This window comes from Thunnus albacares, chromosome 19, assembly GCF_914725855.1.
Source record: "Thunnus albacares chromosome 19, fThuAlb1.1, whole genome shotgun sequence".
In the NCBI taxonomy this organism is placed as follows: Eukaryota; Metazoa; Chordata; class Actinopteri; order Scombriformes; family Scombridae; genus Thunnus; species Thunnus albacares.
In genome coordinates, this window is record NC_058124.1 from 17438453 (window position 1) to 17460210 (window position 21758).

Sequence of the window (21758 nt, forward strand, 5' to 3'; positions counted from 1 at the left end):
TTAACAAAACTTGGCAGAAATGATGCATCTGACATTTTTTTCCTCGAGATTCGCTGTACAATCACAGAGAAAGAATGAGTGAAATTTACATACCAAACTTGCTTGTAACCATTAGACAGCTCTGGAGGAATCGGCTCCCTTGATAGTCTTGTTCTTCATACTTTATCCAACCCTTTTTTTTGTCTTTTTCCTTTTTTGGTGTGTGTGCTTTGTGTTTGTTATGTTTTATTTCGTCTATACACTTATTACATTAGTTTTGCTGCTCTGTATACTCTCAACTGTGTTCCTGAAGGTTTTATATTCGGTTCATTGGAAAATGAAGCTACTGAAGTGCATTATTTCAGGATTTTGAAGATGTTTCAATAAATATACATATGACACAAGAGTGAGTGACATTTAAATGAGTGAAATGCAATGATTGTGACAGTAAAGTCTTCCAGAAAGTGAGATTACAGGCTGTCTTAACATCTACTGACGGCAGGCTGTTGAGTAAAGCAGCAAGCCACCAGGAGTCGAGCTGCTCTGTGGCTGATTGTACTGACTGTACTGGACTGAGGGGAGAAAGTGTTTAACAGTTGACTGCTGAAAACGCAGAAACACACTCAGCTGTCTTAATCATTAATTAATAACAGATAGAAAACAACTGATGGCAGAAAATGAATTAAAAACCTATGTGAAGCTATGTGGTTTTTGTATCCAGATATTCCCGCATGAAGCAGAGCATCTGAAGTTTGTGAGGTACTTCATCCTACAGTCTTAATTTTTCCATTGGCTGTTTTTGTAAACGAAAACCAATATGAGACTGGCATCACTTATTTTGTGAGCCTTTGCCAAGTAGGAACAGGGGTTCATGTATAAATGGTAGCGTCTGCCTTCTTGTGCATATTTACATAATTTTGAGACCAAACAGGAACAAGACAGGCTGTTATCCTGATGATCTTTTACTTTGTTACATGTTTGATACATTAAGGATGTCAGAATAACTTAGAGAGAACAGTTCAGTGTTTCATACTTTGTCAATTAATTAAAAGATATCTTGAATTCTAGATGTATTTAAATATGAATGCTGTGCTCAGATAACTATGGTACCTGCGGGCTAAAAGGTCAATCAGTTCACGAAAGTTAGCCGCAAAACTTGTTTGACTCCTTAAAGGTTGTTTAAGATCAGGATGTTGAGAAGGAAACATGAATGATGATGTAATTTGATGGTACAACAAACTTTTACATTTTGAAAATCATACAGATTTAACCGTTATTATGTAAAATATTCATCATGGTTGTATTGTGGTTGATTATATATCTTTCTACATTTTATATAATGTACCTTTTAAGACACAAAGGAGGACAAAATAAATCATAAACAAAAGAAATCCACATACAGTGAGGTATTGTCTCATTGTAAACACAGGATACTTTTATTGATTTATATTAACTGCAGTTAAACACATTTGCATAGTACAAACAAAGAGCACACTAACAGCTGCTTATGTGCAAATCAAGCTCATATACGACTCCTGAAACAGTTCAGTGCATAATCATGTAATCAGTCACATTATTTCCTCTAAATAGTTTACAAACTGCATAGAATCTATTGCACTTATTCACAAGATCTCCACATGAGAGCAAAACACAATGTGTATTCAAATATATATTAAATTGTCAGTCTAGCTGATTTTAACAGAAATTAAATGAGGAGACTGAGTCTGATTAAATCAATGGAAAGACTACACTTTTTCTAGCAACGTCTTGTAATCAAACCTTCTAAAAACACACATCTCAGCTGATACATTGCACCTGTGCTCATATAACACACACACACACTAGTATAACATCAACATTCACCACATTTCACTCACACAAACTGAACCCGTATGTTTAGCTGTTAATGTGCAAAGTCAACAATATGTGCAAACACTAATAGTGCAAACTTAACGACACTTCATATAATTTCTTTTGCATAGATACAAAGTAAACATGACATAGTTTTAAATGATGAATACTTCCTGCAGTGATAATCTCTTGATAAAATGTGTGTACTGAAAATACAATCTAATAAAGATTGTAAGAAATTGCTCCAGTCTCATAATATTGTACATTAAATACAAAATATTACAATAAAATGTGATGCACAGTAGCTGAAATCTTGAAGACAATACAGTACAAGAGCTGCATTAACCTGCACTGCATTCAATGCACCTCAGTCAGCATTTGAAACAACAGGAACAAAGGTTATGCAATCATTTCTGTAAATGTAATAAAATATAAAATATACAGTTGCTGGATAATGAAATTTGAAAAATGTAGTGTACTGTATGTGTCTGAAAATAATAAAAAATTCAGAAGAATTGATATATAATTCATACTTTGAATATAAAGTACGAGAAATATTTTTGTTATTGCACCAGGAAGATTATTTCAAGTGTTTCAAGTAATCCGGTCACACAGATTGTCAACATTTAAATAATGTTATCAACATTAAATCGACACATTATGAAAAAAAAATCTGTTTTACAAATGAGACTAATTTAATTGCTATCTAGAATAATTAGAAATTAATAGAATAGATAAAAAGGATATGTGAATAGAAATGACTTTTTTTTTTTACTATTCTATGATAAAATTCTTGTTAAACTAATGAGTAATACTAATAATTCAAAACACCACAGCTACTATTTTAATTTTCATATCATCTTTTTTCCTATTTTTAAAATGACTTTGAACCTCATATGTGCATTAATCTGAATTATGGCTTCACTGAGGTTGTGTGTGTGGGAGGGGTGGGGGGTTGGATTTAAGCTCTGACCTACATGAAAATCTAGTACAGATGTTTCCTGAACAGCTGTGCAGAGCAGATCCCGAGAACACAGCGTACACAACACACACACCTTCAAGTCCTTTACTGTCAGAGTTTCAGCCTCACGATGCCCAAACATCAACTCGTCCGCTTGTATCAACATAAGTCGTCATCGTCTTATTTCTGTGATCGTCCAGGTAAAGACGGTCTGACGCAGCAGCCGACAACAGTGACTTTTGTATCCACCTGTCAGGTTTAACTCTGTCCACTGTCTGGTTGCCGGAGACGCCTGCTTTCTCTGTATTCGCCCAGTTTCCTTTTGTATAATAACAGCAGCTCATTCTGATGATGATGATGATGATGACGATGTAGTCCTGTGGGGACACAGGCATCACTGGACTCAAAGTCATAGTCCAAAGCGCTTAGAGGCAAAAATTTAGGTGATTCCTGACTCCAAGCTGTTCAGATAACCTAAAAGAAGAGAAAGAGGACATGTTAAAAGCAGTCGGTGAATGAGCTACGAGGGAAAGTTCAACTATATTTATCCACAGAATACAGAAAGAACACGCAGCAATGCCAGAAAATATAAATATAATGCCACTTTTTTATTATTAATGTCCTGATAAGATGTACAGTTTATGGATTTATTCTTTACTAATAAGTCTACAGTAATGTGGAGCTACAGAATATATGTTCATCCATTTTTAACACTGTATTTTATTCAAAGCATGTTTATGAATCAGTCATTTGGGACTTAAATCGATAAAATCTCTCAGTTCCTCAGATTCTACTAACTTCTACATTACTGCATATGGACTGGAGACGACTAGAAGATCTCAAGAGACCACCCTGGATGAATAAGTACTGCATCTACACATGCAATAAGTAATCTAACACATGTAGCCTGTGTGAAGCACATATCCCGTATTACTTGGGAACAATGAGCCTTTTTGGTCAAAGCCAACTTTTTTTTCTCTAATTCTTGTAGATGCTGAAAAGCTGCTAGTGACGTTAAATATGTGGAGGGATTGGAGTCGGACCAGCTTACGAGTAGGGGTGGGCGATATAAACGATATATACGCTCATAATGATGTAGAATTTAAATGATAAAAGAATTACAAACTCAGATATAACTGTCGATAGGAAACACTGTCTGACAATGCACAACAGCCTATCAAATGACAGGGACAAAGCTATTTGTAACCAATCATATGGCAGTATTTCAAACAGCCCAAGCCCTCAGCATGGCTGGTTGACTTAGCTGAACAAATCACATGTTTTGATTATACAAAAGAGTCATTAAAGAGACAAGCGCTCGTTGAGAGGAAACTTCAAGTGCTGATGAAGAAAGAAGAATTAAGGAAAGGAGATATTGTGGATAAAAAAGGTAAAAAAGATTTTGGGTTGGTGGAGATTTTTTTGGCTACTTCAATTCCGACTCGCAACAGAGCGCGTATTGTAAACTCTGCCAAAAACCTGTTGACTAAAACGGGAAATCACCTTAAATGGTGTCCCCCAACTGCGGACGCAGAGTGCGTTTACAGTCACAACCACCAGCAAACTCGTCCCCTAGAACGAGCAAGAAGCTGCTCAGAGAAAATCCCCATCAACAAACTGTCCTGTCGGTGTTTTCTAGCGTTACACCATATGACAAAAAAGCAAAAAGACACATAGAAATAACACAAGCTGTTGATTTTTTTTCTTGCAAAAGGCCTGATTCATGAAGCTAATGAAAGTAATGGACCCGCAAGCTGAAAGCAAAGCAATGAGCGTGTTCTGACTTTGCACTTTTAGAAACCAGGTTTGTGTAATTGCACTTTTTAGTGTCCTGTTATGCTTGAAGGCTGTTTAGAGTTCACACTGAGAAGATTTAAGTTTATTTTGGTATAACTTCTCTATTCCAAATGACTTGTCTGTTTGCAGCTCACACAGTTATTGGTCATTTTTCACATTCTGAATCCACTTAAAGGAAATCCTACAGGAATTTGAAGTTTAAGGGATATTTGAAGTTCAAAATATTGATTCATATCATGATATATATCAATATCGACTGATATGAAAAAAAATGATCATGATAAAGGTATTTGCCATATTGTCCAGCCATACTTTCAAGTCATGAATCATATGCACAGACATGTTTGTATGTTGTGAGCTAAGCCAGGTATCATCTATCCAAGGAGGGATTGAATCAATGGCAACTGAACTTGGCTGTAGATAGTTGAAGATGTTTCGCCTCCAGAGGCTTCGTCAGTTCTAACTGACTGGCGGGAAGTCCCGGGTATTTAAATTCTGTGGCAGCGTTATCAAGGTCATTAATGCTATTTGGTTCGTTAGTGCTCCGGGCTGTTGTAACCACAGTGGTTAGAGTCGTTGGAGTCACCTGAAGCCAGGTGTAAACTACAGTCTTTGGAGTTGTCACAAGACCAAATGTGAATTGTTTAGTCTTCTGGGAAGGCATGAAAGGACAGAATTATCCTCCTCCCCCTCTGTTAAGAGATGGTTTCTCCACTTTGAGGTAGATCACTGCCGTCTCTCCCCTCTCAAACCATCTGTCCTCAAAACAGTGTCCCTTATCTTTCAGGTGTAAGTAAACTGCTGAGTCTTGACCTGAGGAGTTGACCCTCCTGTGTTGAGCCATGTGTTTGTTTAACGGTTCTACAACCAAGTCCAGCTGCCCTCGATTCAACTCTCAAAGGAAAACCATGACCTGGATGACTGGGGAATCTTCACAGACATTGTGTAATCTATCACAAAGCTTAGTGTTACTGTGTCGCCTTTTAAATTCTATACTGTAAGCTCCTGTTCACCGCCGATAGATGGCACACTAATTACAAAAGAGAACAACAAACTTAACACGACCAACCCAGACAGACGAGGTAAAATATGCCCCCCAACCCCCCAAAAACCAAACTCCAAAACAACCGTAGTCTAGACACAAGCTGCTCTCCCAATCACCAACATCACACCTCCTCTCCTCTCCTCTCCTCTCCTTTCCTCCTTCTCTCACTCCTCCTCCTCTCCTACTCCTCTTCTCCTCTCCTCCTTCTCTCACCCCTCCTCCTCCTCTTCCTCCTCCTCCTCCTCACCCCACCATCATTGTCTGAGCCACCAAACTGTTTTTCCCACGCTTTATTTTTCCTCCATCCTGTTTGTAGCCATGAAGGAGGAGGAGGAGGTGGTCGGGGGGGGGGGGGGGGAGTTGGGGGTTGGGGGGTAAGCACTGATGGGGTAGCCATGGCAACCCCACATTGGCATGCCCCTGATTGGAGTATGTGGTGGCTAATTATTCAGCGCATATGCTTAAAAAAAACAATAAAGTAGGACGTATTTAAATGCAGAGCCAAGCATCGCGTGGTGTGTGTGTGTGATTAACATATGAGCCCAGCGCCACTTTTGAAGAAAAGACGCCTCAGTTTCATCTCAACATGAACAACCTACACACAAAATAATCAAATTTGATATTTATGTTAAATACATCAGGATATATCTTAATTACAGCTATAATAATTTTATCATGAATACTAATTTTTGCTGCACTATAAACTTTCTTCTCATGAATTCTTTATTTTTTTTTTTTTTACATTTTTGTACTTACTAAACTACTCAAACTAATTACATTTATCTATGAGAAGATTATTATTTCACATTTATGCCAATTTTGTATGATCCGATCAACCCAAACTTCATAGTAAGGCTGCGAAAACTAAAACAAAAAAAAAAAGCTGCTATTGGCAGGCCTCTGAGCGCTGGCATGACAGACAAATTGTGTGTGTGTGTACGCATGAATGTGTGTGTGTGTGAGGGTCTGTGTGAAAGAAATCAGTGGGGCAGGGGTTTGTATGTGTGTGTGTGTGTGTGTGTGTGAGAGCTAGAGAGAGAAAGGGGGGGTTACATTAACAATGGCTGGCATTGTTTACCAATCTCCCTCGTCCATTAATCAGGACGATCCAGCTCTAATTGGCGTTTTAGTTAAGCTGGTCTCCAGACCCCCGTTCCCTCCAATGGCCTAAATAATGTCGTTACGCCACAAGTGCCGCCACACATTGGGGAGGACAATGTGCCGCTTGTCTGAGGGCCTAGAATAGGATCCCCACCCTCTCCTCTTCCCCTCCTGTCTTAGCGCCCCTGCACCCCCCAAAATAAACCTCACACAAGAACACAAAGAAGGCCTCTCACTATTGAGATCTCACTGTCGCAGGCTCCCTCTCCCTGTCTGTCTAACCTCCCACCCCTCTTCCTCCTCCTCCCCCTTTCCCTCACTTGCTACACTTTTTCCTCCCCTGGGTCCCTCATTTTCTGGTGGTAGTGGTGAAAGCTGCGGACTCAGTGGTGAGGTCAGAAAACATATTGAAGGAAGTGATCCTACTCACTTTATAATCCCTGCTTGAATATTAGATAAATTGCCACTTTTATATGAAAACCACATAACTCCAAAGTGGGTGATTTTTCATGTTTTCACACCAGCTGGAGATACATTGATTAAGACATTTCTCTGACCTCTTAAACGTGTAAAACCCATTGAAAACCAACCGGTTGGTGTCAAAAAAGCGTGCTCATAAAGCTCAATGTGAGTTGAGAAAAGTTGACATGATGGTTTTCATTCAACCGCAACAAAATTAAATGTGACAACATATTATTTTAGGTTATTCAAGTGTTATTTCTAATTAAATTTCAAACTTCAGACATTCCCTCAGTTGATAAATCAGTGAACCTTAATGATACTTTGTCAAATATTTCATATGGCAACACATTTTCCCCTCTATGAGCCAAATAGGAAGTGTACTGCACATGTGAGAAAACTAAGTGTGATAACAAGTGTAGATTTATGAAGACTGTTGTGTTGCTAATTATGGCTCCTTGCAGATATCAGGGAACACGTAGGTGTTTTTTTTTCACATCATCAAATAAAGCTGTCTGCATGTTCATGTGGCATGAATATCGTGTGAGTCCACCACATGCAGAAATTATGCCAGTACTGCAAATAACTCTTTGCAATCCAAAACCTTTGGATAATCTAATTAATGTCGCAGAAACCACGAAGCTGAAAGTTTTCAGAGTGTCTTGGAAATCCACAAAATGGTCGATCATCAGCGTCTGCAGCGTGACGACGGGCACAACGAAAGCAAACGCAGGAACCACAGCTGCCCTTAAAAATGCCAGCTTGCCGACACTCAAAAAGCTACTGGCTCCGCGGTTTCCTCCTATCTCATCCCTTCCCGCATGTCTCTTGGGGCGATCTCTACAATTAACACACTGGCAGTAATTAACACTGTCTTGAGGCAACCAATGGCGCGGAAAGGCTCGGGGCCAACGTGAAGTGGGGGAAGGTACTGCGCTTGGCTATCCACGTTCCCTTTTTCAGCTGCCATTTTGTGCCAGTCTTACACCTAAGATGGTGGCAGGACTGTGACTTGCCGTGTGGGAGAGGAGGACAAACTGGCAAGGGAGGGGTTGGAGAAGAGGAGGATTATGGGATTGAGGAGGGAGTCTCTTATTTTCATTCTTCTAGTCGGTGCATTGCTGAACGGTTACCAAGACAGGGGGAAAGAGAGGCGGAGAGACAGAAAGAGGCATGATCGTCAGATTGCTGCCCTACATGCACCACACATAGAGGAGGAATTCTCCCACACATGGACACACAAAGACGCACACACACACACACACACACACACATGTCAGAAGGAAAGAACAAAGTGTTTATACAGTGTGGGCGCGAAACACAACACCCTGTGATGGTCTGTTTGTGTAAAAAACGTGTAATTTACATGTGCTTAATATATGCGGCACACATATTAACACACAAACACTCACACATGTGCCCATGCATGAACACACACACATCACACACACACACACACACACACACACACACACACACACACACACACACACAAACAACCAACACAGCCGTTCTCATGATGGTCTGCCCCTGAGCATGCAAATGACATTCATTATGCAAATGCATACAAATCAGAACCAACCATCTGAGAATCCAAGCTGGGAAAAAACGAAAAGAATAAAATTAAATGAATGAGGGGAAAAAAGCATAGAAAAGAAAGAAGAAGCGTGTTGGGAAGTGTCTGTGTGTGTCTGTGTGTGTGTGGAGGAAGTACAGCCTCACTTTAAGGTGATAAAAGGTGAATGTGGTCGACAGAAAATAACTTAAAAACTGCTTCATTAGGACACAAATCCTTTGTCCACTAGAAAAAAAAAAGGTTTGAAATTTTAAAAAAACAGAAAATATCTAAAATCTGGCAAATTTAGCTGCAAGTATCAGAAACGTAGAAACAGATTAATTAAAAAGGAAGCAAAATTTGCAAGTTTTAAGATTAATTCAGTGTAAAAAAAAAAAAAAAAAAATTCAAACAGGGGACTTTTCCAGATGAATGCTCTCATATGCTCAGTGTTTACATGCTGATCATGCAAGCTTGATGAGGCCTAAGAGGTTGAAGAACTCAAGCTTTTTGTGATACATTTTTTATAAGATGGTAAGTAACACTAAAGATGGGCGACGAGGGAAGACACAGATAAATACACACAGTATCCTTCCTCTCTGCCTCACTGTGTCCCACTGATGCCACGCCACCGCCTCGTTTGTGACAAAGTCCATTGACTTCTTGAGCAGGCAAAGCAGAAAATCAGCTTGCAGAAGAGCATCAACTGGAGTGGAGATGCTCCAAATGATGGCAAAGTGCCGCTAATTGCCTCTCGAGGTCTTCTTTGTTTTGTTTCACCTTTCTCACCACCACCGCTGCTCATGTAGGACACGTTCTCTAAAATCTCAGAAGAGCTGCATGCATATTATCATCCTTTTTATGAATCATCCAAACCCTGAAACTCACCAAAAATAGAGATGCTTGTCTATTTTTACTGTATGTAGCAGAAGAAGCCAGTGGCTTTCTTGCTTGGTTATTAATTTCTTAATTCCTGTGGATATAATACCTTTAAAATATATTTATATGAGGGTGTGTGGGAGACAAGTGGATCTCTCCCAGCTTGCTAGGTGCAGATGACTTGATTTAGCAGGTGTCTGAACGCATGTCTCAAGCGTATGTAGTTCACACCTTATCTAAAGGCTGCAACAGCAACAAACAGATTTCCTTCCTGAAGGAAGAAAAAAACTGCACTGTGCTAAAACCAAAATTTAGCCAATTATCTAGTGTCGCTGATATGGCAAAAGAAAAGGCTAATTAGAAACAGATTGAGGCCAAATTCTTATCCAAAACAAAGTGCAAGTTAGACAAAGAAAATTCAGTGTGTGTACATTATGTGTGTATCCGTGTGTGAGGAAGAGGAAGAGGAAGAGGCCTATGACAAGAGGGAAGGTTTAGGATTTTAGAAAAAAAAAAAAGTCTTTCAAAATCAAATCAGTGTTTTTGTTTTAGAGGAAACAGAAAACTCATTTATTTCACCATCTTCTCCACACTTTGCTCCCTTATTCTTCGTATTCATGAGATAACTGTAGCTTATGCGAGTGAATTGCTTCATTCTCCACTGATTTGTTCTCGCATTAATAACAGATTTGTCAGAGACAAAGCTACCAAACCCTGCAGATGAAGACTTTAGCGTCCTCACTTTGCAACCTGATTTCATTTGCGATCAGTTGGAGAGGTCTTTAAACTAAAAAAAGAGACGAGAAAAGAGGTGAGGGCCATAAATCTTTGAGGCAAGAATAAAGCCTCCTTGTTTACGGAGTGTAAAATTACACATGCAAATAATTTCACAGTTTGCTCTTCTTGTTATTGATTGTTGGGCTTTGCCACATAAGAAAATACAAGTGGCAAAATGTTTTGTTAATCACACAATCTGTCATAGTTAGTTTCATACTAGATGGTCTCTAATGTCTAAGGGTACACATTCATATGATACTTACAGCAGATTAAAGCCAATCCTGAGAAGTAACTTGATAATTAAACTTGTACATACATCGCTCAGGTTTGAGTAAAAGTCAGCAATGCTTGAATTTGACCCTTAACTGAGCCACATCGTCTATATTTTTTTTTAGAAAAAGACTTCAGCTCTGGATGTTCTCTCACCACAGAGACTCAGAAGAGGTTAAAAGTCACAGAGAAGTGAATTTTCATAGCTTTGTACTTCACTAATTTGCTGCATTTCCTGCTAAAGTAAGGTGCTGGAGTTGGACATAAAGTGGAAAAGTCTCATTACAGACTGATAAACCAATTAAATGACAGAAAAGGGTAATTTTACTTGATTGGGAGGTTGGACACAATAAGATTTCTCCAAAATCTGTGACTGAATAATTGGTTTGAATTATTCTGTACACCTTCTAGTCACCACTGAAGATTCTTCATTTGCCAGAACAGAAAAGTATGTTTTTAGATGTAAAAATAACAGATTATTCTATTATTTTCAGCAATATATCTTTTGAAAAGTGTATATATTTATTATTATTAACTCAAAATGAAAAGCCAATTTTTTCAGAAGGACAAAGAAAAGCTCAGTGTTGAACTCTTTTCCATACTTCTCGACCCTTTGATTGTCAACGTGTGCTACACCGGCGGTTTAAAATGAGCCGACGTGAGAAATACTCGCACACAAACACACTGGTGCACAGTCCACACGTTACACAATCATCCTGGCAGCCAGCATGACGTACACACCCACGGGGCAACGTAAGCAACAGCAGTGAGATGCAGATTTGATGTATTTTATGTAAAAAAAACAAAAAAACCCCCACTGATTATGTGTGTTGTCTTTAGTGTTACATCAAATCCTATATGAGACACAACACCTCCTCCCTTCCCTTTTTAAAATGACCCCTTATGTAACGCAGCATCATACCTTCACGTCATCGTTCAGCAACGTCCGAGTCCCGTTACTCTCCCTCTCTCTTTCTCTCTTTGTGCTTTTTTTCTTTTCTTTTTTCCGTGCAGGCGTGTAATGGGATTCTTGTTACTTTCGGTTATCTAGCTTTATGAAGAATGTACGTCACTCATACAGCTAGATAACCAAAGATAACAGACAACCCCTCAGGCCTGCAAACACAGCTCTGTGCCAGCAACGCACACACACACATGCACACAACCTCCAATACACCTGTGAAGACAAACAATGACAGAGAAAAAAAAAAATTGCTTAAAGGGCTAATTCACCAAAACAAAGCTAAATATAGTGTCTCACACATATTTCAGAGGTGGGAATAATAATAAAAGTCATATATCTGTAGCGTTAATGCAGAAGATTAATCATGTGGTGTTAAAAATGCCTCAGTGAAATGAGATGAAAAACAAGCATGACTAAAGATTCACAGGGGATACTGCTGGGAAAACACATTTTCCAAGCTATTAAGTGCTTTTATATGACTGAAATGTGAATGGGGTTCTTGTAGGAATTCAAAGCAAAACAAAGCATTACAGCCGAGCACGCAGTGAACTAAAGACAGCAACAATGAAAATCTTTATGAGGGCATCAGACGACGAGGATAAAACAGCACTGAGGGGAATAATTTACACCAAATACTCCTGTAGAGAAAATAATACTGCACAGTGTAAAAAAAAAAAGGAAATCCCCAGAAAAATGCACTCATTTTAGGTTAATACACTATAATGTTCATATTCTCTATGCTCACTATAATAGGAATATTTTTTATTTTCCTGTACAGGGAGGTCAGATTAATTCTTAAACCATTAATTCATACATTTCCCCCACAAAACATTATTAACATAAACTTTTTTAAAGCCTCAAATTATTCCCAGCTCACATATTGTACAAAAACTATAAGGAATATCTTCAATCCAATAAATGTCACTTTATATGCAAACATACCTAACTACACTGACATTGCAGGAGACTCATATCTTCACATAACAAAGGCTGGTGAGATTATAAAAGGTAATTTTAAATAAATCAATAGTCTTACTGTATTTTGGAGGTTTATTTTATTAATTTAATTTGCATATTTTTTTGGAGCAGTTTATTCAAAGCATGTAATTTCCATACACTTGTGGATGAATAAATTGAACCTTTGAGTATTAGAAGATATTTAATTAAGCTCCCTTTTAGTTGATGATGAATTATGTACACACACTATGTGCATTTTTTATAATTTCACGTGATTTATATTCTACAAATTGCGTATAATAGCCTACAATATTCTATAATTCTGTTAAAAATAATAAATAATAATAATAATGATGAAAAATAGAGTCTTTCTGTGTCTCTCTTTAGTTGCTCCCTGAAATGATCAATTAAAAAAAAATCTTCCTGTTTTTTTGTTTCTTTTAATGGCTTTAATGACGAGAGAAGGGGAGAAAGGGGAGTGACGTCACAGGCGTCGCTGCCTTTCAATTAATGCGTTAGCAGCGAGGTGTGATGCCTAATTAACACACACACACACACACACACACACACACACACACACACACACACACACACACACACACACACTCAAACATGCCGTTATGGAGAGGATGTTCTCTCTTGCAAAGCATCGTGAAAAAGGCCACAGCAGAGTCAGTAAAATACACAACGCTGTTTTGCAGAAAGCATCTAAAAAAACAACAACGAGGAATAAATATATAGCCCGGGGATCTTATACTAATTTTAAACATGCTTTACAATTTATTTTACAACTGCTCACTGAAAGGTCTCTTGTTAATCAGGGGGAGGATTTGGATTTTGGCCAAATAAACATCCATTAGTGGAGATTTCACTTTGCTGCTGTTTTTGCGTTTGAAGGCCGAGACACGTGTTTTAACACGAGTTCACGACTGCGAGGTTCACACTCACACCTACTGACGGGTTTTACTGCTATACAGACAGACATTTGATCCAAGGAATCTTTATTTTTCTAATTGCATGAAATGTGTTCAGGATGTCTGCAGCTCTGGCTGTTAAAACGGACAAAACTGCGATGGAGTTAGTTTAATATTATGACGAGTATCACTCTGTCTAACAACGATGATGATGATGATAAAAATACTATTACTACTAATAATAATTTAAACATTTATTTTACTGCAGCTCAGACCTCTCCCTCAGGGGCCACTTTTAGATTTTCACCATCCATTCATGAATTAAAGCAACTATCAAATACTGACTATTAATTAACAGCTCAAATAAGGACGATTTGTCCTAAATTCTTTAAATTATTTTTTTCTTTGCTTCATGCTGGATGTTTGATGCATTTTGATACATGCAACACAGAGAGCATGATTGCAAAGAAAGTATTGATACTTACGGAGCAGCTATACAAAAAATATACATTAAAAATAGAGAAAGAGAGAAAAAAACTGACTATAGGTACCAGTGACACTCAGGCCTGCAGGGAAATTACTCTGAGAATTACACTGAGTCTTCGTTCAAGGTGTAACTTGGCAGCAATACAGTGAAAAATGTTCTAGTTTAATAGATTGTCAGGGCCATAAAAAAGGCTGCTGTAAATGCTGCAAAATGTGAGCGGAACAGTCGCGTCCACAAATGGATCCCGAAAGGATTTAGAAATGATTTCCAGGAGTAATCAATTAGTTCTACACAGCGTGCTGCTGCTGCGTGGCTTGATTTTTACACAGAGAGAGAGAGAGAAAGAGAGAGAGAGAGAAAGAGGTTGTATAGCTTATGGATTTTCCTGATTTTTTTGACGTGCAATAAGAACTGCGAGCCAGTTTGAATCACATCCAGAGTCATCAGTGGGAACCAAAAGTAAGATCATTCATATTCACCTGGAAGTTGTAGGAAGCTTTTATCTTCATTTCTGATGCTTTGTAGTGTGAGGATCTGGGGGAAAAAAACAGAAAACATGACTTAGGGTGGAAAAAAACTACTAAAATGTCCCATAAAGAGATGCTTCTTTTAAAAAATAATTGGCTGAAATAATATTACACGAATTCAGCGTTTCTTGACACCTCTCTCCCTCTCTGGAAAATCCCTGGAAAACACCTGACCTGGGAAATCTGCCTACTAGGTCAATGAAAGCCCCCAAACTAGTCCAGTTTAGTGTTTAGCTCAGCAGGCTCCTTCAGCTGGAGCTTGCACCTGCAGCTTCACTGACTCTGCACCAGTTGATGCTCCAGAGATGCTGCTGCAGACTCACAGCGGTCCCATTTCAAATTACAACATCTTCCCAGCCTCATTTGTTCTCTCTGCACGTCTCCTAACCCTTTCATTCATTCATGACTTGAGGGACTCTAATGGGCGAAGTCAATCCACACCGGATCGTGTTTTTTTTTTTTTTTTTTTTTTTTTTAACCTGGTTTCACCTGTGTAAGTGCAGAGTCATGGTGTGTGTGTGTGCGTGTGTGTGTGTGTGTGTCTTCATTCGCCTTTGCGTCACCTGGCCTGGACCCCTATAGGCTATATGAGTGTGCAGGGCCTCGGTGCTGATGCGAGATCCAAAGAAGTAGTTCCTCCTTGCACTTGTAAAAAAAAAAATCTAGATTTCCATTGCAAACAATTCCTCTGCACATGAGATTAGTGAGAGAAAGTACAAAAATATTAAAATCTGACAGCCTGGCGCAGCACTCATGAATACTTTCACTGTATTTCTCAATGTTATAAACATGTTAAGTAATTATTTAAGACTGAAATTAAAGAATTACATATATGCATAAATCTGAGTCCCTCTCCCACAGATTAAGCAGCAGGCCTTATGTAAGAGCTCCCCATGCACCGCGCTACGCTGGCATCATAATCCCAGGCTGCAGGAAGCCTGAGCCGCACACTGCTGGGTTCATGTAACTACAATAATCACCTTTGCTTTTTCTTTTCTTTTTTTTTTTTTTAAACATGCTTTCACCTCTGCTTAGCCTTTTCAGCGCGTAATCTGTTGACAGCGAACAGGCCGAACACAACACAACACTGTGCTGTACGGCTGCACCGCCCGAGGCCATGACACCCGTCACATGCAGGCCGGCGGTAGCCTATAGACCCGCTGCAACACCATCATTATAGTCCATAAAACCTTCAGTGAGACGGCTTATAAGTGTACAAGTTGCTGTAATACTACCTCTCCAGTTTGTGAAATAATCTAGTGGAAAAGGTTTAACTTGTGTAAAGGACTACTAGAGTTATGAGGGGGTCAGCATGTTTGCTTGATTAAGACGAAACCTGTGTTCCATAAATAGTTGCAGGAAAAGAAAAGAAAACTTGCTTTCATTAGTGTGGGATTTTCTGGGAGTATTCCTGTTTAAAATGTAGGTTAAATAGAGTGGGAAGAAAAACAGGCTTCACAAGGAAATGCAGATCTTCACTCTTTGCCACAGCAGAGCAGTTAACATAAATATAAATGAAGCTGACTGAGAACTAATCAAAAGGCCTCCTGGGAAGACTGTAGATCACCTGTGACCCCATATATCGTCAGAGGAAAGACCATCTGTGGCCAAAAACTCAGTGCTGACTGGCTTCATACTCGCATGGTCAGATTTCAGTAAACTCCCATTGACATATCTAGAGCCAAACTGCAGCCACAAGTGAAACTACACGTCTGTGCTGCTGCCATCAGATGATGGTTTTAGCCTTTATCTCATGATGCTGCTCCGCACCGTTCATACAGATCTTAACGCTGGTGTGGAAACCAAACAAGGCTCATTGGAAGATGATGTAGATTTAGTCAAGAACAAGCTGTTGGGCCTGTAAATCCTCACTTAATTTGCAGTAAACACATAACATGTTAACACACGCGTCTAAATCTCGCCATATAAACCATCTGTGATGCGCCGCTGCTGCGTCGCTCCTGCAGGTTTTTTTTTTTTTGTTTCTTTCTTTCAACTCAGACTCATGCGCTGCAAAATCACTTATAATAAAGAAACACGGTTCTTACTGTTTTCTCTCTCCTCAGCTGCAGCAGGGTGGGTTGCAACGGGCTGTGCGGAGCTCCTTGTAAGCAGCGCTCCCTCCGGACGTGCGGCATGCTGGGAGCCAAATGAGCGCGTTCACGAGCGGTGTATTGAGCTTTGTGGCGACGGCGCACCGTGACGTCCCGCCGGCCCCGTCCATTTTTTTTTTTTTTTTTTAAATCTAACGGGTCTTCTTGTGTGTAGGTTTTTTTCCGCGCATGTCGTCACACGGCTGCCCTCCACATCCACTGCCTCCCCTGTCCTCCCCTCACCAAACAGGGGAGTTGGAGCTCGTCCGCCTGGATGGCTACATCTCCACCACCGCTTGTCTCCAAATGTGTTTCACATCTCATTTGTCCAAAATCATATACGCCGTTCAAGGCCCTCCCCCTTGTGAGTCAGTGAGGTAACAATGTTCCCACCCCCTGAGATTTTTGATATTATGCAAGACGGCCGATGTAATTATAATAAGGGACCTATGGCAGCGACTCTCACGCCCCCCAACAGACGCATGCAGAAGTGCATGGTGGCACCATCACTCATCCGCCAAACATCACTCTAATTCCTATAAAGGGCTTCCAGTTTGAGTGAGTGTGTCAGCTGCACTATTACATCATGTTGGTTATGTATTATTCCTGTAATATCCATATAATACGAATATAGAACATTGCACAGATGCAATTTGATAGAGAGGTATTTTTCTAATACTTGTAAGTCTTCTACTCATGGTTTTAAAGTGCTCATATGTTTTATTTCAGCATCATCATGTTCCTACAGACTATTCCTACATATAGTTTTTGTGTATGGGCCCTATAGTTGGCTATCTTTTAATAACTCTATAAGCCTATTGAGGTATTTATCCATAAATGTAGTGCAGAGATAACAGGTGGAAGAGCCTTATAGTTATGTAAAGTCATGTATTGCTTACTTACAGGGAATACATATATACTCTTCAGTCTAATGCTAAACATGATGACATGAAATTGCAAGGAGGCTTCGGTGAGAAAAAAGTATTTAAAGATTTAAGGTTTAAAGAATATAAATTAAAATGAATATAGAATATAGTGTGCAAGGTGGAGTTGGTGCAGGGATTGTGCAATAGATATATTAGCTATATTTGGCTACTATAGGCTACTGCAATACAGAATATACAGAGGTTCAGTAGTGCAAGAGGATCAAATGATCCAGTTTTATGAATTGACCTACTGTGTTGAGGTATTCTCACTCAGTACATTGAAATATCTCAAAGATGTTGGAGTCTGCAGCTGAAACTTGTAGCGACAGGCCAGAGAGGCGCTCCGGCTTGGCTAATTATCATGATAATCACACCAGAAATCTTTTTTGAATCGATGAAAGACGAATCCACTCAAATGTTATTGTATAGGGTCTCAATCTGTCTGTCTGTATGCGTAGACATGCTCATCATTTGCATGAATGAAGTTAACTCAGTCATGTTGATGTGTCTAGACGCGCATCAATGTGTGGAAATGCCTTCACATTCAACGCGCACTTTGGCCCACACACCGCAAAAATATATAAATCTCCCACATTTAAGCTTAACATGGCTGTAGTTTACATACTTTTGTAATTAAAGACGCTTTTAACAGAGTTTATAATTAGCAATTGCTTTATTAATGGTTGATACATCACTTAAAAAGCTTTATAGATCAGTTGTAATAATTTGGGGTTGCCAGGTTGTGAAAAGTCCTTTGAGTGATTGAATTACTACTTTTCTTATTAAGCATTTATTAATTGATCACTAACATTTATAACAGCATTGCCACAAAATAGAAAGTATTATAGTAGAAGGGATTTGTCACAGCCTGGCAACCCCAAATTAGCTCTTGCAAAACGGTATAACTGATATAGCATAAGCTAGCATAAGTCATGTAGGCTACATGACTTATTAAGCATTTATAAAGCCAGTAGTTACGTTTTATAAACCCCTTATACACGGTGCCTTATTATTAAGTATATTCAATTCTATTCTATTTTTGAAGTTCCTGAGTTCAGAAATGTTTCTCTTAGTCTTTTGTCAACCTGTTGTGACTGGATAAAGGGAAACTAACACCAGAAACATGTGAAGAACTGTGTGATATAAAGAACATAGAAAAAAACGCTCCGTAACCAGGGGCGAACCTCGGGAAACGGATATTACCGGATATTACCGGACAATGGAGCCGTTTATCTCTCTCTGTGCTGGGGACCAGCATGGGAACCAGATCCACACACACACAGGTTTACTGAGCTGTGATGAGATAACTCAAGTTCATTACCGACAGAGACCCTCCACCGACGAGCTCTCTGGGGAGCTGCAGCGCTCACAGGCGCGCTCACCAACGCCTGCGCGCACCCGGTTGCTAGGAAACCGCTGTAAGCGCCGATGGACCGTTAATGTGAAAACTAACCGGCAAAAACTCGGTAAGTTTTAATGTAGTAGCCTTTAGCGTTAGCTTTTACCATTTTACCATTAACTGCCTGGGGCTCCCAACTAAAAGGGCCTCAAACAGCTAGTATAGATTTATTATGATGCTTAGATAGGAAAAATATTGAATTATGTCGTTTTATTACTATTATTCTAACTCATTGTACCACGAAATAACTTACAGAAGGCTCCCAAAGCGCTTAAAAGTATGCTACTGTATACTGCTTACTTACTGTGTACTTCTACTTCAGAGGAATACATTGTACTACTACATTTACCTGACAGATAAATGTTACTGGTTACGTTCCAGATTCAGATTTTACTCTCAAAATATAACAGTTAAAATAAGATGTAGGCTATTAGATAATTCATTAAGCCATTAGTTCCCAAAGTGGGGTCCAGGGACCCCCAGGGGTCCTTGAGAGGGTTTCAGTGGGTCCCTAGCAAAGGGGAAAAATTTATTTTCACTATAATTTCATCCATAAGTAATACAATGACAGAATGTATGACTATTTTGGTCATGGGTTTCATACACTTCCTGTAATAAATGAGGGGAAATGTGACAAAATCTTATCAAATGTGGGTATGTGGTCTAATTTGTGTCAGTTTAGGGGTCCTTGACGTGGAAAAAGTTTAAGAACCACTGCATTAAGTTATCCAGCATTATATAAAATAGGATTAAAAGCTCCACCTCAAACAGACGTTAAGTAGCCTAAATTTAAGTACATTGTGCTAATAATCCTTCTCTTTAACTCTTCACTATAAGTAAAAATTTGAATGCAGGACTTTTACTGTGCAGTATTAATAGTTTTACTACAGAAAACAAGTTTTGAGGTACTTCTTCTACCACTGCCAATACCAATAGGCCTATTCCCAGTTAGAGAAAGAATGAAAAGTAAAGCAAGACAGTGTTTTCCTGGGGCCCCCAAATCACTAAATCTGCCTCTAGTAGTGTACTTTAGAGAAAATATATTTAGGCTACTAGTCAACATGCTTGAGTTTGCCAAATATACAGTAGCTATGTATAAGTAAGGATTTGAACTGCTGCCCAGTCTTAGGAAACAACCTCTTCAAATGTAGGCTAATACAGTCAGATTTAGGCTCTTTATATAACCCAGAATTATAAGTTTGCGTTAGAGGACTTCTTAATCTATTGTTAGGCAATCATTGCTTATAGTATACGGAAAAAAACCTCAAAAACTTTATTAGGAACATGAGAGGAAGGATCCCTCTTATAGGACATATACATGCAGTAGGACCTGTGTATGAAGGCAGAAGTATCAGTAATATATAATTACAATGTTGAGAAACAGAGATACCGCATGGACTACAATCCATAATTAAAGAGAAGTAAGCTACTCATGATTGAAGTACCAACACTGGCAAAATACCAGAGCTTGTAGAATAATTACAATATAATGACTTAACAGGCTAGTCTTGTAGCTATATAAATATAGTGCAGGTTAGAGTTTACACAAGTGTTCAGAAGCTTTTCTTGAGTAAAGGTATACAAGCATGTATCAGAAAGTTAAGCTATAGGCCTAATTGAACTGATTTTAGCCTACAGAAGAAAAGGCCCCTGTGAGTGTCATATTGGATTATCATCCAATTGATGCATTCATGTGTAAGCAGCATTTCACTGCTATAACTGGCCGAGATGAAGTTATAGTTGAACTACAGGCCTATTGATGGGTAATTCAAACGATGAGAACACATGGTATTCATTTTGTTTATGATATATTTTGTAGGCTATGTGTTGTCTATCAGCTAAATCACTAATAACAATGTATATCTGTCAGAAGTGGAGTAGTTTACAATATTTGCCTCTGAAATGTAGGCTAGTGGAGTAGAAGTGTAAAGTACCACACAATGGAAGTGCTCAGGCATAAGAATGCTTCCTAAAAATTGTACTTAAGTACAGTATTTGAGTAAATTAAATTCCACCTCCTAAAAGCAGATAAATTGCAGAATACTTTTAATTTGCTGTCTCTTGATGGGGATCTGTCCAACTTTGATAAACGAATTCAAGGTTAACTATAATAATCTTTGGCAACTATATGAAATTAAAAAGTTGTGACTAACCTGAAACGTCTGCTAAGAAAATATTCATTTTAATTCATTATGACTTGTAGAAGTAGTTAATCTGTTGCCCTGGTAACGACAACATAACTACCTTGAGATTGGATTATATGAAGAGAAGTAATACAGTCTGGTGTCTTGTTAGTACTTGTAACGCGTTACAGGCCGTGAGAAGCAGACAGTCTTTTGGCTGGTGGGTCACAATCTGTCTCAGACCCTCCGACAGCAGTAAACCACCCTCAGCATCACTCCATTGTTTTACTGCTGCCGGTCCAGACACTGTGTAGCGCTTCACTGAACAGAGAGGCGGCGTACGTGGCGACGGCTTTTACGCACAGATTATGAGCGGCATCAAGTACAGCTGATGTGCACAAAAAACTTCACCTGTTATTGCTGTAAATATGTCTAATACTTTTTGCGTGGGCACAAGGATTCAGTGTGTGTATTTGTGCGCATGCATGCTAGGACTCGGACCTGGCAACCCCCTTTCACCCCCACGTCGCGCCAATATTCAAATTGGGATCCTCTGATTTGAATGGGAGCTTAATGAGACATGGTGGTGTATAATAATGAAAGTGGGGGGAACTTCATGCTGCAGGATTACTATATTTCAGACATGTAGCAAGCATTTTTAGACATCTGAGTTGTTTTTTTTTACAGATTAATA

At 39.0% G+C, this 21758-nt stretch overlaps 1 long non-coding RNA gene across 1 annotated transcript; it reads right to left on the reverse strand.

Annotated features, from left to right (window-relative positions):
* Positions 1–1388: 1388 nt before the first annotated feature.
* Positions 1389–11839, reverse strand: LOC122969273. The gene is made up of 2 exons (XR_006398959.1): positions 11597–11839; positions 1389–3265 (listed from the first exon to the last, which is right to left on the reverse strand). It is a non-coding gene; the product is annotated as an uncharacterized LOC122969273 (long non-coding RNA).
* Positions 11840–21758: the final 9919 nt, after the last annotated feature.